The sequence below is a fragment of the Phyllobates terribilis genome, unplaced genomic scaffold (assembly GCF_046119375.1).
Source record: "Phyllobates terribilis strain yellow unplaced genomic scaffold, ASM4611937v1 Scaffold_1__5_contigs__length_1240528914, whole genome shotgun sequence".
In the NCBI taxonomy this organism is placed as follows: domain Eukaryota; kingdom Metazoa; phylum Chordata; class Amphibia; order Anura; family Dendrobatidae; genus Phyllobates; species Phyllobates terribilis.
This window is the reverse complement of record NW_027362761.1, coordinates 161,917,490-161,930,671: the sequence shown is the minus strand read 5'-3', so window position 1 is coordinate 161,930,671 and position 13,182 is coordinate 161,917,490. Positions and strand designations below refer to the sequence as shown.

Below are 13,182 nucleotides of genomic sequence, written 5' to 3'. Positions count from 1 at the left end.
GAGATATTGATTTGTAATGTCCAGCATGTTCAATGAAAACTACAGATAAAAATGAAATTTGAGAGTCCTCAGTGGTTTGTATCTTTTAATGGCTAACTGAAGAGATGGAAACAAATACCAACATTTCCAGACCGCTATACACTGTATATATATATATATATACAGTGGTGGCCAAAAGTATTGGCACCCCTGCAATTCTGTCAGATAATACTCAGTTTCTTCCTGAAAATGATTGCAATCACAAATTCTTTGGTATTATTATCTTAATTTAATTTGCTTGCAAGGAAAAAACACAAAAGAGAATGAAGCAAAAATCAAATCATTGATCATTTCACACAAAACTCCAAAAATGGGCCAGACAAAAGTATTGGCACCCTCAGCCTAATACTTGGTTGCACAACCTTTAGCCAAAATAACTGCGAACAACCGCTTCCGGTAACCATCAATGAGTTTCTTACAATGCTCTGCTGGAATTGTAGACCATTCTTCTTTGGCAAACTGCTCCAGGTCCCTGATATTTGAAGGGTGCCTTCTCCAAACTGCCATTTTGAGATCTCTCCACAGGTGTTCTATGGGATTCAGGTCTGGACTTATTGCTGGCCACCTTAGAAGTCTCCAGTGCTTTCTCTCAAACCATTTTATAGTGCTTTTGGAAGTGTGTTTTGGGTCATTGTCCTGCTAGAAGACCCATGACCTCTGAGGGAGACCCAGCTTTCTCACACTGGGCCCTACATTATGCTGCAAAATTTGTTGGTAGTCTTCAGACTTCATAATGCCATGCACATGGTCAAGCAGTCCAGTGCCAGAGGCAGCAAAGCAACCCCAAAACATCAGGGAACCTCCGCCATATTTGACTGTAGGGACCGTGTTCTTTTCTTTGAATTCCTCTTTTTTTTCCTGTACACTCTATGTTGATGCTTTTTGCCAAAAAGCTCTACTTTTGTCTCATCTGACCAGAGAACATTCTTCCAAAACGTTTTAGGCTTTCTCAGGTAAGTTTTGGCAAACTCCAGCCTGGCTTTTTTATGTCTCGGGGTAAGAAGTGGGGTCTTCCTGGGTATCCTACCATACAGTCCCTTTTCATTCAGACGCTGACGGATAGTACGGGTTGACACTGTTGTACCCTCGGACTGCAGGGCAGCTTGAACTTGTTTGGATGTTAGTCTAGGTTCTTTATCCACTATCCGCACAATCTTTCGTTGAAATCTCTCGTCAATTTTTCTTTTCCATCCACATCTAGGGAGGTTAGCCACAGTGCCATGGGCTTTAAACTTCTTGATGACACTGCGCACGGAAGACACAGGAACATTCAGGTCTTTGGAGATGAACTTGTAGCCTTGAGATTGCTCATGCTTCCTCACAATTTGGTTTCTCAAGTCCTCAGACAGTTCTTTGGTCTTCTTTCTTTTCTCCATGCTCAATGTGGTACACACAAGGACACAGGACAGAGGTTGAGTCAACTTTAATCCATGTTAACTGGCTGCAAGTGTGATTTAGTTATTGCCAACACCTGTTAGGTGCCACAGGTAAGTTACAGGTGTTGTTAATTACTTGAATTAGAGAAGCATCACATGATTTTTCAAACAGTGCCAATACTTTTGTCCACCCCCTTTTTTAGGTTTGGTGTAGAATTATATCCAATTTGGCTTAAAGACAATTAGTTTTGTGGTTTTTCATTGAAGACAAATTAAATGAAGATAATAATACCAAAGAATTTGTGATTGCAATCATTTTCAGGAAGAAACTGAGTATTATCTGACAGAATTGCAGGGGTGCCAATACTTTTGGCCACCACTGTATATGCTTGGTGCTCGTCATCAGCCTTTGCTTTTAAACCCAAGTCATCTTTAGAACATTTTAATTGCCTTTCTTTCTGACTAATTTTTGTTAGGTGTTAAAGCTGTGGCCTCATGTGCATGGGAGGCTGTATGGTGCAGAAAGTTAGAGTTCTATGCTTCTAGAGGAGAGTACCATATATTTATGCTGAATCCAACAGAGAAAAAAACTACTTCTCCCCTCTGCGAATCCCTTCATTGGCTCCCAATTTCCCAACATATCCAGCTCAAACTACCATTGACCTACAAAGCCATCCATAATCTGTCTCTTCCATATATCTCCAAACTAATGTCCCAATATTTTCCCACACGTAATCTCCAGTCCTGCCAAGACCACCTTCTCTCCTCCACACTTAAATGTTCCTCACCCAATCGCATCCAATACTTCTCCAGAGTATCCCCATTCTCTGGAATCCTGTGCCCCAACACAGCCAATTATCCATTACACTTGGAACTTTCAGACATAACTTGAAAATGCATCTGTTCAAGACAGCCTACAGCCTGCAATGACCCTGCTGCCACCACACCACCACCGGAGCCTACTGTCTCCTTCCCCATTATTCTGTAGACCTTATCCATCCCATTATCCTGTGCCCAAGATGGCAGGGCCCTCTCCCCCCTGTACCAGTCTGTCATTGTTAGTTTATTCACTGTAATTTATACTTGAGTTTAATATGTAACCCCTAATCATGTAATTGATTCACCATGGAATCAATGCTGCTCTAAAATAAGCAATAATAATATCCATGAAAGTTGGAGACATATGAAGGTACAATAGAAACTTCATGCAGCTATGTTGAAGCCAAGATATAATGGATCTGTTATGTTTTATTTTTAATGTTTTCATTAAGTAAATAGTGCAATAAACCATATTTTTCTGCCCTTGTTCAAGAATGGAAATGTGCAGAACTGACAAACCTGACTTCCATAAAGTTATTTTTGAGAAAACTGTGCTAAAAAGACAACGGACCTTTATAAAAACACTATCATAATTATTATTTACTGCTGATAACAAACTAGAAGGTATCTTTTCTTCTTCAGACTCAGGCAATTTGTCAATTTATTCTATATAAAAGCCCTGTAATGAGCAAGGCCTGCTTTCTTACTTCTAGTTCTCAATCTGTTTGCAATTTACACATAGATTATATGCCGCTGGTCTAGATCATTTTCACACTATTTGTCTGGAGTAAGAATGTATTTTCAGCCAAACCCTCATATTCTGACATAAGTCAGTAATGAAAATGTATGCTCTTTGATGTTCTTCAACATCAAAGTGGCGATGAGTAGAACATCATACTATCTTCACAGTTTTAACAAAGATCAGGAACGAGCAAATCCCATTTATAACAAAGAAAGAATCATGTTTGATGTAAATCATAAAAGGATCTGATGAGATGAATTATCTAGTGACGTGACAAATTGTTAAAGTTAGTGAGTAAAGTTGTTGACCTACTTACTATACCTATACATTACAATAGTCGATTATACCAGCAAACCTATAAAAAACCCAAAGGACTGTGTCCAAACCAAGATTCATATGGCATAATCTAAAATCTTTTTCCAAGACCTATTTCTTGCATTGAACTTATAGTAACTAGTAACTAGTGGCACAGTCCATAGACTCTAATTAAGTGATGCCCAATCATATATCTACCACTTCCTAATTTTAAAGGGGCTGTACCAAGGCTGGAAGTTCCAAACATAGAATACGGTATAACTTCCCAATTGCTGGGAGTCCAACTGCTAGGACCATCATCGATCCTGGGGATAGGGTTTTGAAGAGCCCTGTATGAATGGAGCGAAGGTCTAGCATGCGCACCTCCACTCCATTCATCCGTAATGGGAGTGCCGAAGACCACCGCCGTTCTCATTGAGAATGAATAGAGCAGAGGTGTGTATACTCGACCTCTGCTCCATTTATACGGGGCTCTTCAGTTCCACTGTTCTTGGGTCCTAATATTCAGCCCCCCAGCTATAGCTATCGGGAAGATATTGTTATGTGGACAGATTCCAAACTTGTTACTTGTTACAAACCATTTAAGCAGACCCAGTCAACTAACTGGGTGAATAAGGATTTCACATGTTGTAAAAAGTAATGGTTAAAGTACTACGTAAGAAAATGAGACTGTACATCAACAGTTAAAGCTGAGTATGGAATGAGGAAGGAATTTTAGTAAATGTTTAAATTGATCCCTTTGTTTGATTCTCTCTGTATTACTATTACACTTTGAGAATTCTGAAAAGGTTGGACTTATCTTAATTTCAAGCTCTATTACTTGTAACCAGATAAGCCTGAGCAACTGTAGAATGTTCTTAATTTTCCACACAAGTGCAAAAGCACTGATTCTTAGCAAAAGGCCATGTTTCTATCACCAGTTCATACTTGGCATCGAGTCTGGTTTCATTTACATATCTTGGAAGTACGCATAGCACCAGCCAACACTTATGGCAAAAATAGACCAATCTATTTAATAATGAATATTTCACAAACAGGAAACACCACTTTATTTTTACAAGTACATTAAATATCATTAAGAGATAAACAAGCAGTTATTTGCAAGATAAGAGCTCTCCTTAGTAAGGTTTAGCCCAGACAAGGGTTCAGACATAATATCAGCAGTGCAGGGGTACAATGTATATTAGATGTGTTAACCACCTACAATTAATTCAAGCAAGGCTGGTATCAACTTCTGCATATGCTTAGGCCTAATGCCCACATACAGTTATATGAAAAAGTTTGGGCACCCCTATTAATCTTAAGCTTAATGTTTTCTTAAAATTGGTGTTTTTGCAACAGCTATTTCAGTTTGATATATGTAATAACTGTTGGACACAGTAATGTTTCTGCCTTGAAACGAGGTTTATTGTACTAACAGAAAATGTGCAATCTGCATTCAAACAAAATTTGACAGGTGCATAAGTATGGGCACCTCACCAGAAAAGTGACATTAATATTTAGTAGATCCTCCTTTTGCAAAAATAAAAGCCTCTAGTCGCTTCCTGTAGCTTTTAATGAGTTCCTGGATCCTGGATGAAGGTATTTTTGACCATTCCTCTTTACAAAACAATTCCAGTTCAGTTAAGTTTGATGGTCGCCGAGCATGGACAGCCCTCTTCAAAGGATCCCACAGATGTTCAATGATATTCAGGTCTGGGGACTGGGATGGCCATTCCAGAACATTGTAATTGTTCCTCTGCATGAATGCCTGAGTAGATTTGGAGCGGTGTTTTGGATCATTGTCTTGCTGAAAGATCCATCCCCTGCGTAACTTCAACTTTATCACTGATTCTTGAACATTATTGTCAAGAATCTGCTGATACTGAGTGGAATCCATGTGTCCCTCAACTTTAACAAGATTCCCGGTGCCGGCATTGGCCACACAGCCCCAAAGCATGATGGAACCTCCACCAAATTTTACTGTGGGTAGCAAGTGTTTTTCATGGAATGCTGTGTTTTTTTGACGCCATGCATAACGCCCTTTTGTATGACCAAACAACTCAATCTTGGTTTCATCAGTCCACAGGACCTTCTTCCAAAAAGAAATTGGCTTCTCCAAATGTGCTTTTGCATACCTCAGCCGACTCTGTTTGTGGCGTGCTTGCAGAAACGGCTTCTTTCGCATCACTCACCCATACAGCTTCTCCCTGTGCAAAGTGCGTTGTATGGTTGATCGATGCACAGTGACACCATCTGCAGCAAGTTGATGCTGCAGCTCTCTGGAGGTGCTCTGAGGATTGTCCTTGACTGATCTCACCATTCTTCTTCTCTGCCTTTCTGATGTTTTTCTTGGCCTGCCACTTCTGGCCTTAACAAGAACTGTCCCTGTGTTCTTCCATTTCCTTACTATGTTCCTCACAGTGGAAACTGACAGGTTAAATCTCTGAGACAGCTTTTTGTATCCTTCCCCTGAACAACTATGTTGAATAATCTTTGTTTTCAGATCATTTGACAGTTGTTTTGAGGAGCCCATGATGCCACTCTTCAGAGGAGAGTCAAACAGGAGAACAACTTGCAAGTGGCCACTTTAAGTAGCTTTTCTCATGATTGCATACACCTGGCCATGAAGTTCAAAGCTCATGAGGTTACAAAACCAAAAAAAGTGCTTTAGTAAGTCAGTAAAAAGTAGGTAGGAGTATTTAAAACAAGAAAATGATAAGGGTGCCCATACTTATGCACCTGTCAAATTTTGTTTGAATGCAGATTGCACATTTTCTGTTAGTACAATAAACCTCATTTCAAGGCAGAAACATTACTGTGTCCAACAGTTATTACATATATCAAACTGAAATAGCTGTTGCAAAAACACCAATTTTAAGAAAACATTAAGCTTAAGATTAATAGGGGTGCCCAAACTTTTTCATATAACTGTACATGACCAGTCCAAAATGCACAACAAACTTGACTATGTGTCCTTAATGAGTTGGGTTTTGTCAAATGACAATGTTTTCTCTATGGAGGGAGAAGATCATGAAACTTTTTCCCTAAAAGTGGCTCAACGGTCTCAGTTTAACCATGTCTGCAATGCAACCAGATGTGGTGGAGTTATAGCCTAATTTGCAGTTCTCTATTCATAGCTCAGTTTTCATTCCATTGACAGCTATCATTCTCCTGTCTTTCCAGCTGCTTTCCAAACTTTGTAGACAATCAATTAGCAGTGCCTCTATAATGCACCAAGCTGTAGTGCTTGACTGATGAAACCAGAATGAACTGGCAAAGATAACAGTACAGCATAAGGGCAGCACGGTGGCTCAGTGGTTAGCACTGCAGCCTTGCAGCGCTGGGGTCCTGGGTTCAAATCCCACCAAGGACAACACTTGCAAGGAGTTTGTATGTTCTCCCTGTGTTTGTCTGGGTTTCCCCCGGATTCTCCGGTTTCCTCCCACACTCCAAAGACTTACTGATAGGGAATCTAGATTGTGAGCCCCAATGGGGACAGTGATGATAATGTCTGTAAATTGTCTGAATTGTAGAGTGCTGCAGAATATGTTGGCACTATATAAAATAAAAAAATAATTAAAAAAAGCGTGAGAGGAGCCACAGGGGAGCAAAATTTCAAAAGGTTAAAAAAAATAAAGTGTTATCTCTAGTGCTAAAGCTCTATGACATCTGAACAAGTACCCCAGTACTCATACACCACATTTGAACTGTGCAAGAAACAACATGACACCAATACAGTTACATCCATAGACTGGCCTTCCTCACCATTCTCTGTCCATTCCCTGTAGGCTGCAGATTGATTCTTGTAGGCCTACATCCTAGGAGGCACAATGACATCACTGTGTTGTGCCGCCATGCTGTGCATGCAGAGAAGAGGACTTGGATTAGATAGAGTATAAACTTATTTGTGGGGGTGGCAAAAAGTTGGTATTATTACGTATGAAGGAGGCATTATTAGATTTTAGGGGGCATAAATACTTTCTATAGAGGGATTTATTTGTTTTAAGGGTATTATTACCGGGTTAGGGGGGCGCAATACTTGTCAACCCCCATTACGCCACTAAGCACAGATGAAGGACTTTAAAAACATAACAAGACTTCACAAGTTTGCTAAGATGTATGGTGCCAAGGGAATTTGGCATTCCACGGGGAGCTAAAAAGGTGAGGTACATAAAAAACCTTCCACACCCAAGAGCCCATGTAAACATGACATCAATGGCACAACAATGGTGAACATCTTTACTACTGATGTTTAATAGCTAGCTAAAAAGTGCACTAAAATATAACCTAGATAAATAACTAAAATTTATTAAAATTGAATGTTTTCATGAAACTCAGATAAAAATGGGAAGAGACACCAAAAGGTAAAATGTTCATAAACTGACACACAAAATACTGAATACATGAATGATATGATGGACAAATTGAGAGAAGATGTAGGTGGCTAATTACATTTTGCTAGACGTATAACAATATAATAATAGACTGTGAAGCTTGAGATCTTAGGGAGATACAGCTACCGTACGTAATCATTTCACATAATACAAAATTCACTCTTTTTTTAATAACGTCTTAGCTTTGAATGACGGATATTTACATTTTTAGATATCTTGAAAGAAGAGACAATGAAAGCTCCACAATCCAGTATCTTACAGTAGAAGAAGCTCACATTTCTGATTTATTCCAGTCACCGAGACAACAAAATTGAGTTTTTGTTGAATTTTTTTTACACAATTTGAATTATGATGAATTTTATTTTTAATTCTCAGAACATATTTGGATAATGCCTGCTGATACTAGGTGATACTAGCTGGACATTGAGGGATCCAACTCTGTATAGACTTTGGCTACCAGGTAACAAGCACTGACAGGCTCTGTACCATGAAGAATCCTGAAACCCATTGCAAAGTTTTAATATTAACTGGAAATATTTCCTGTTAAGCGAGTGTTCAGATTGATTAATAATTAGTTAATATATACTAAGTGAAAATGCCTTGTGGTCACACGAGCAGTTTCCTCCTACTTTAGCCAATGAAGGACGAGGGTCCCCATGGTAACTGGCCTGTTTACAGTGAACAGCCTTTGTCTCTGGATTACGGAGCAATGATGTCATTTGTCTAATTATATGTTATCCAGTCAACAAACTCTACCAGCTAAAAAGAATAATAATAACACTAAAACACCATAAAAGCAGAACATTGTCAATATTGGACAAAAACCAAGACCAAAGGCATGCTTTACATTTGTAAGGAATTGACATGGAAAACAATTAAACACAAATTAAAACAATCAAATGCTCATGCATTTGGTGTGGAGCTTGTTTTACACCCATATTGTTCTAGTTTGTTCTTCTATTCAGCTATTTAGGTTGAGCATTTCAGGTTATTATTGGCAAAAGAAGCAACATCACTCCGTATCCCTGCACAAATAAAGTAAAACTTCTAGTCTCCAGAAATGACTTCCTAGAAGACCCTTTCCTACCATCCTGGAGCATTATCTTGGGGCACTTTAGCTGAATGTTTTTTTCTGATGATCAGAAATGAAAAATGTACTTTTGTCAGTGGTTAAAGGGAAACTGTCAGTTCATTTATGCTGCCCAAGCCATGGGCAGCGTGAATCAGCCAGATATATTTTTCTCTGAAATTCTCTGGCATTTCTGAGAAAACATAGTTGGAGAAGCACTATAGGGAGAGATGAGACAAGTCTGGCACCACTCCTGGCACGCTTCTCCTTGTACCAACTGTGTACATCAGCAGAGACCTGTCAATCAAAAAGAGCGGTGCCAGAGCATTTCAGAGAAATACATATCTGACTATAATTATGTAGCAAGGCTTACATTCGTGCAGCCCATGGCTTGAGCAACATTAATTGACAGGTTCCCTTTAAAGAGCACCTGTCATTTACCATAAATATGTAATTTATTTTACCACTATTCTGCTGAATCTGATATAATTTATTTTTTGCTTCCAAACCTCTTTGTTCCTGAGATATGGCCCTATGGAAACCTTCAAAAGGAACCTGAAGACTCGCCTCTTCCAACAAGCCTACAATCTGCAGTAACCATCGCTCCACCATATCGCTGCACGAGCAATAGCTCAAGAATGGAGAGGTGCAGAAACAAACAAAATAATGACAGATTCAGGAGAACAGAGCCATTTGCAACATGAAAAAATACATATTCCCATATTTATGGCAAGAGACAATTATCCTTTAATGAGCGCCTTGTACACAGTGCAGTAGCTGACAATGCTCCTTACTCTATTAGGCTGTGTCCACATCTAGGCAGGAGGCCCTGTTCAGAGCCAGTGTTGAAGATTCAATCGGATTTGCACAAAGTGTAGTGAAAGTAGTTAACATTGCTTAAAAGGAACCTGCCACAAGGATTTTGCTATCCAATCTGAGATCAGCAGCATGATGTATGGTCAGAGATCCTGATTACAACAATATATCATTTACTGGACCTCTTGCCGCAGTTTTGATAAAATTACTGCTTTATCTGCTGCAGTTCTTCCAGTTCTGTGAATGCTGAGCTCTGTATAATCCCGCCCACACCACTGATTGACAGATTTTTGTGCACAGTGTGCATAGGCAGATAACTGTCAATCAATGGAAGGGCGGGATTATACAGAGTTCATTAACATGGCAGAGTACCTGGCAGCAAGTCTACTAGTCCTCTATTGATAATTTACCAAAACTACAACAAGCAGCCCAGAAAGTGATATATCGCTGGAATCAGGATCTTGGTCTCTATGTTATGCTGTTCTCAGATTAGGCGACAAAAACCTGGTGACAGATTCTCTTTTAATGTATGATGAAAGCATCTTTCAACTGTCTCCTTCATGCCATGGACCATGTTGTAGACACAGGCGAAATACATGTTGGAAAAATCCTACATGTACCGTATTTGTTTCAGAATTCCAGGGACAAATTTGAACCAGGGGTTTGCATTTTTGTAAATGTTTAAACTGTAGTGAGTCTGTACAAGGATTAGTCCGAGTTTTATTTTTGCTTTACCAACTGAAATGAATTGTGGTGAATTTGAGACATGACACAGCACCCACTTCATAAGCAGGGAAATGGTATCATGTATGCACATTCTGCCGGTCTTCCTTACTGGACAGGACTTGCATTATTAAGTTATGCTTTTCTATTATGCCTGGGGCATTTTCACTAAAATGTTAGACCAGACAAGAAATACAGCTCCTTCACCATTTCTTTCTCTATGTAAAAGATGAGTGACTTTAAGTTTCCAGAATTTCCAAAAATTCTTCTCCGGTGGGATTATCTTGGCCATGAAGTACACATTGGCTGCTTGACTTATTTCCTAAGGCATTTTTTCATTTCTAACTTTGCTGTTGTATTTGATAAAAGAGCAAAACAATCTGGGCTACATCAAATCCTGATGTCTGAATGTTTTTTCAGAGTTTACAATTGCTTTATTCTGTGGAGCTCATTGTTTATGACACAGCCATCTAGGCTATGCAAACTGAAGAGGTTATTATGAGGCATAACTTATTTTATTGAATCGTTCTAATAAACTTTAAGAAATACTTCATGACATAGTTCCCTAAATCTGTAGCGAATATGAATTTGCAAAACTTTGTAATATATCTTATTAGATAACGCAATTTACCTTCAACTATAACCTTCATTATGAAGGTGTCCGGCCACTGTACTGAAAGTGCGGCATCAAGGAGAAAGTGAACTTTATTTCTCTGAGGAGCCTCCAGCTTTAAGTCATACAGGTGAGCCGATGCACTTAGGTGAGCCAGCTGTCAGTGAAAGTATCGGGGAGTGCTAATTGTCGCCACTCTCAGTGCTGAGACGAATGAACAAAGCCACCCCCCTCATCTGTATGACTTAAAGCTGGCGGCTCCCTGGAGAAATAAAGTTGATTTTCTTCCAGGCACCGCACTTTCAGTACAGTGGCCGGGTACCTTCATAATGTTATTAACCTGCAGATTAACCCTATATCTGCAAGTTAATAGAGTTACCTGACCTGACAGGTTCCCTCTAATAATTTCCTTTTTTTAACTATTAAGCAGCCGTAGGGTGCTCTTTTTCTTCCTGAAGACTCTGTAAATGTAAAAGGGAACCTTTCACATTGACTAGCGCTATTAACCTGCAGATATAGGGTTAATTTGCAGCTTAATACCATTAGGAAGGTGCCCTGTCGCCGTACTAAGAAATTAACTTTATTCCTCCCGGGAGCTGCCCACTTTCATTTATACAGGCATTGTGGACTGGCTGCAGTCATTGCTCACAATATTGTCAGTCAAAGTGCAGGGGCCTTCTTACAGTTAATTATAGTGTTGTATAAAATTAATGTAAAAGAAAAAATGGCAATGGAGTGTTGTAGTGTAAAAGTAAAAAAAAAATACTACAAATAAGAACGTAAGAGCTGCTAGAAGCACAGGCACCACCACTTGTACCAGCCAAACCATCCAGCCATTAGGTCTACTAAATGCTAGTCACAATTGACCTCCCTTGTCTACAACATGTATATTAGTGGGGAAGAAATGGAGGACGTTATGGAATATATGGCACATCACTCATCTCAGTCACGATGGGACGATGGGACCTCTAACAGCGACACCGTCAGTTTGTGCCAGTGTTTTGCACAGAATGCTCTGCCTTATCACAAATCCCTAAGAAGACTAAATTTTTAACATTTTTTTTATTTTAATAAACATGAAATGTCTGTTAGAGCGCTCATTTATTAAATGTGATGGCATGTTTTGGCATACTTAATTTTTCCCATATATAAAAGTGTAGTCTACTAGATAAAGGGACACAGTAAAAAAATCTTTTTTTTTACAGTGGGAGTCAATAGACCATATATGCCACTCTCTGCCTTGAATAAGTCTGTTATTGAGAAATATGACACATACCTCTGAAATAGCCAAACACGAGATATGAACAGAGGCCTAAACAGTAATCAGAAGGAGGGGGAAACTCAGATGTATCTCTCCCTCAGTGTCTGTGTCCGAGAACTTCAGAGATTCACCGGTTTCTGAGCCGGAACCGGAGGGTAAGTATGCGTTATGCACATTCCTCGTCAGAACCCGTCCAGTGGGCGCTCCCACTGGGTGGGTGCGCCACTAGACGGGGTGCGGCCTTGCTCAATACAAGTGTATGCAGCGAAGCCGCGCTCAGTCGACGGGCTCTGGCCGGGAGTATGTATAACTCATAGATACCCTCCGATCCCAGGTCAGAAACCGGCGAATCCTCGCAGTGCACAGTGTGCCTGCGCTGGGGGGATTCACAAGTGTGCAGTCACAGTGACTGCAGGTTTATCAATTTGGACCAGACAACTCCTTTAAGACTACATTCTATAGGCACCATTGTTCCCTTTATTTATTCTCAAGCTAGTGGAAAGATATAAAATTTATTTCTCTTTCCTTCATAAAATTTAGCAAAAAAAAAGCAAAGATGAAAACTGTAATTTGCCCACGTGTACAAAAGATTCTCCAATTGTAGCTATAAAAATGTTTGGGAAAGGGAGAAAACAAATGAAACTACGTACAATTAAATTAAAAAAAACTACCATTTTAAAGAATAATTTTTGTTATAGCCAATTTTTAACAACCAAATTTTGATGGTGCAATTCTAGTCCATCCATTTACTTCCTGTAGGAATCCATACATGTCTGAATGAAAGATATTTTGGTGATTACAAACCCATATTCACTGATTTCTAGTTAACGGCTCATTTGTGACAGATTTATGCAGAAAATGAATTCAGGATACATGAAAATATTTGTCTGCCTTTGACTCTTACTCAAGATGGAGCAGAAGCACTGAAGTTCAATACTACACTACAAGGGAGTAAAACACCCACCCTCCTCAATTAATCAAAGACAGTTGAATGAGGACTAGATACATTTCTGTACTGTGCAGTAACTCACTG

At 39.4% G+C, this 13,182-nt stretch overlaps 1 protein-coding gene across 1 annotated transcript in view; it reads right to left on the bottom strand.

Moving 5' to 3' along the window:
* Positions 1-13,182, bottom strand: part of GLIS3 (GLIS family zinc finger 3) — a 517,803-nt gene that overhangs the window by 468,756 nt on the left and 35,865 nt on the right. The gene's annotated exons all lie outside the window — the stretch shown is intronic.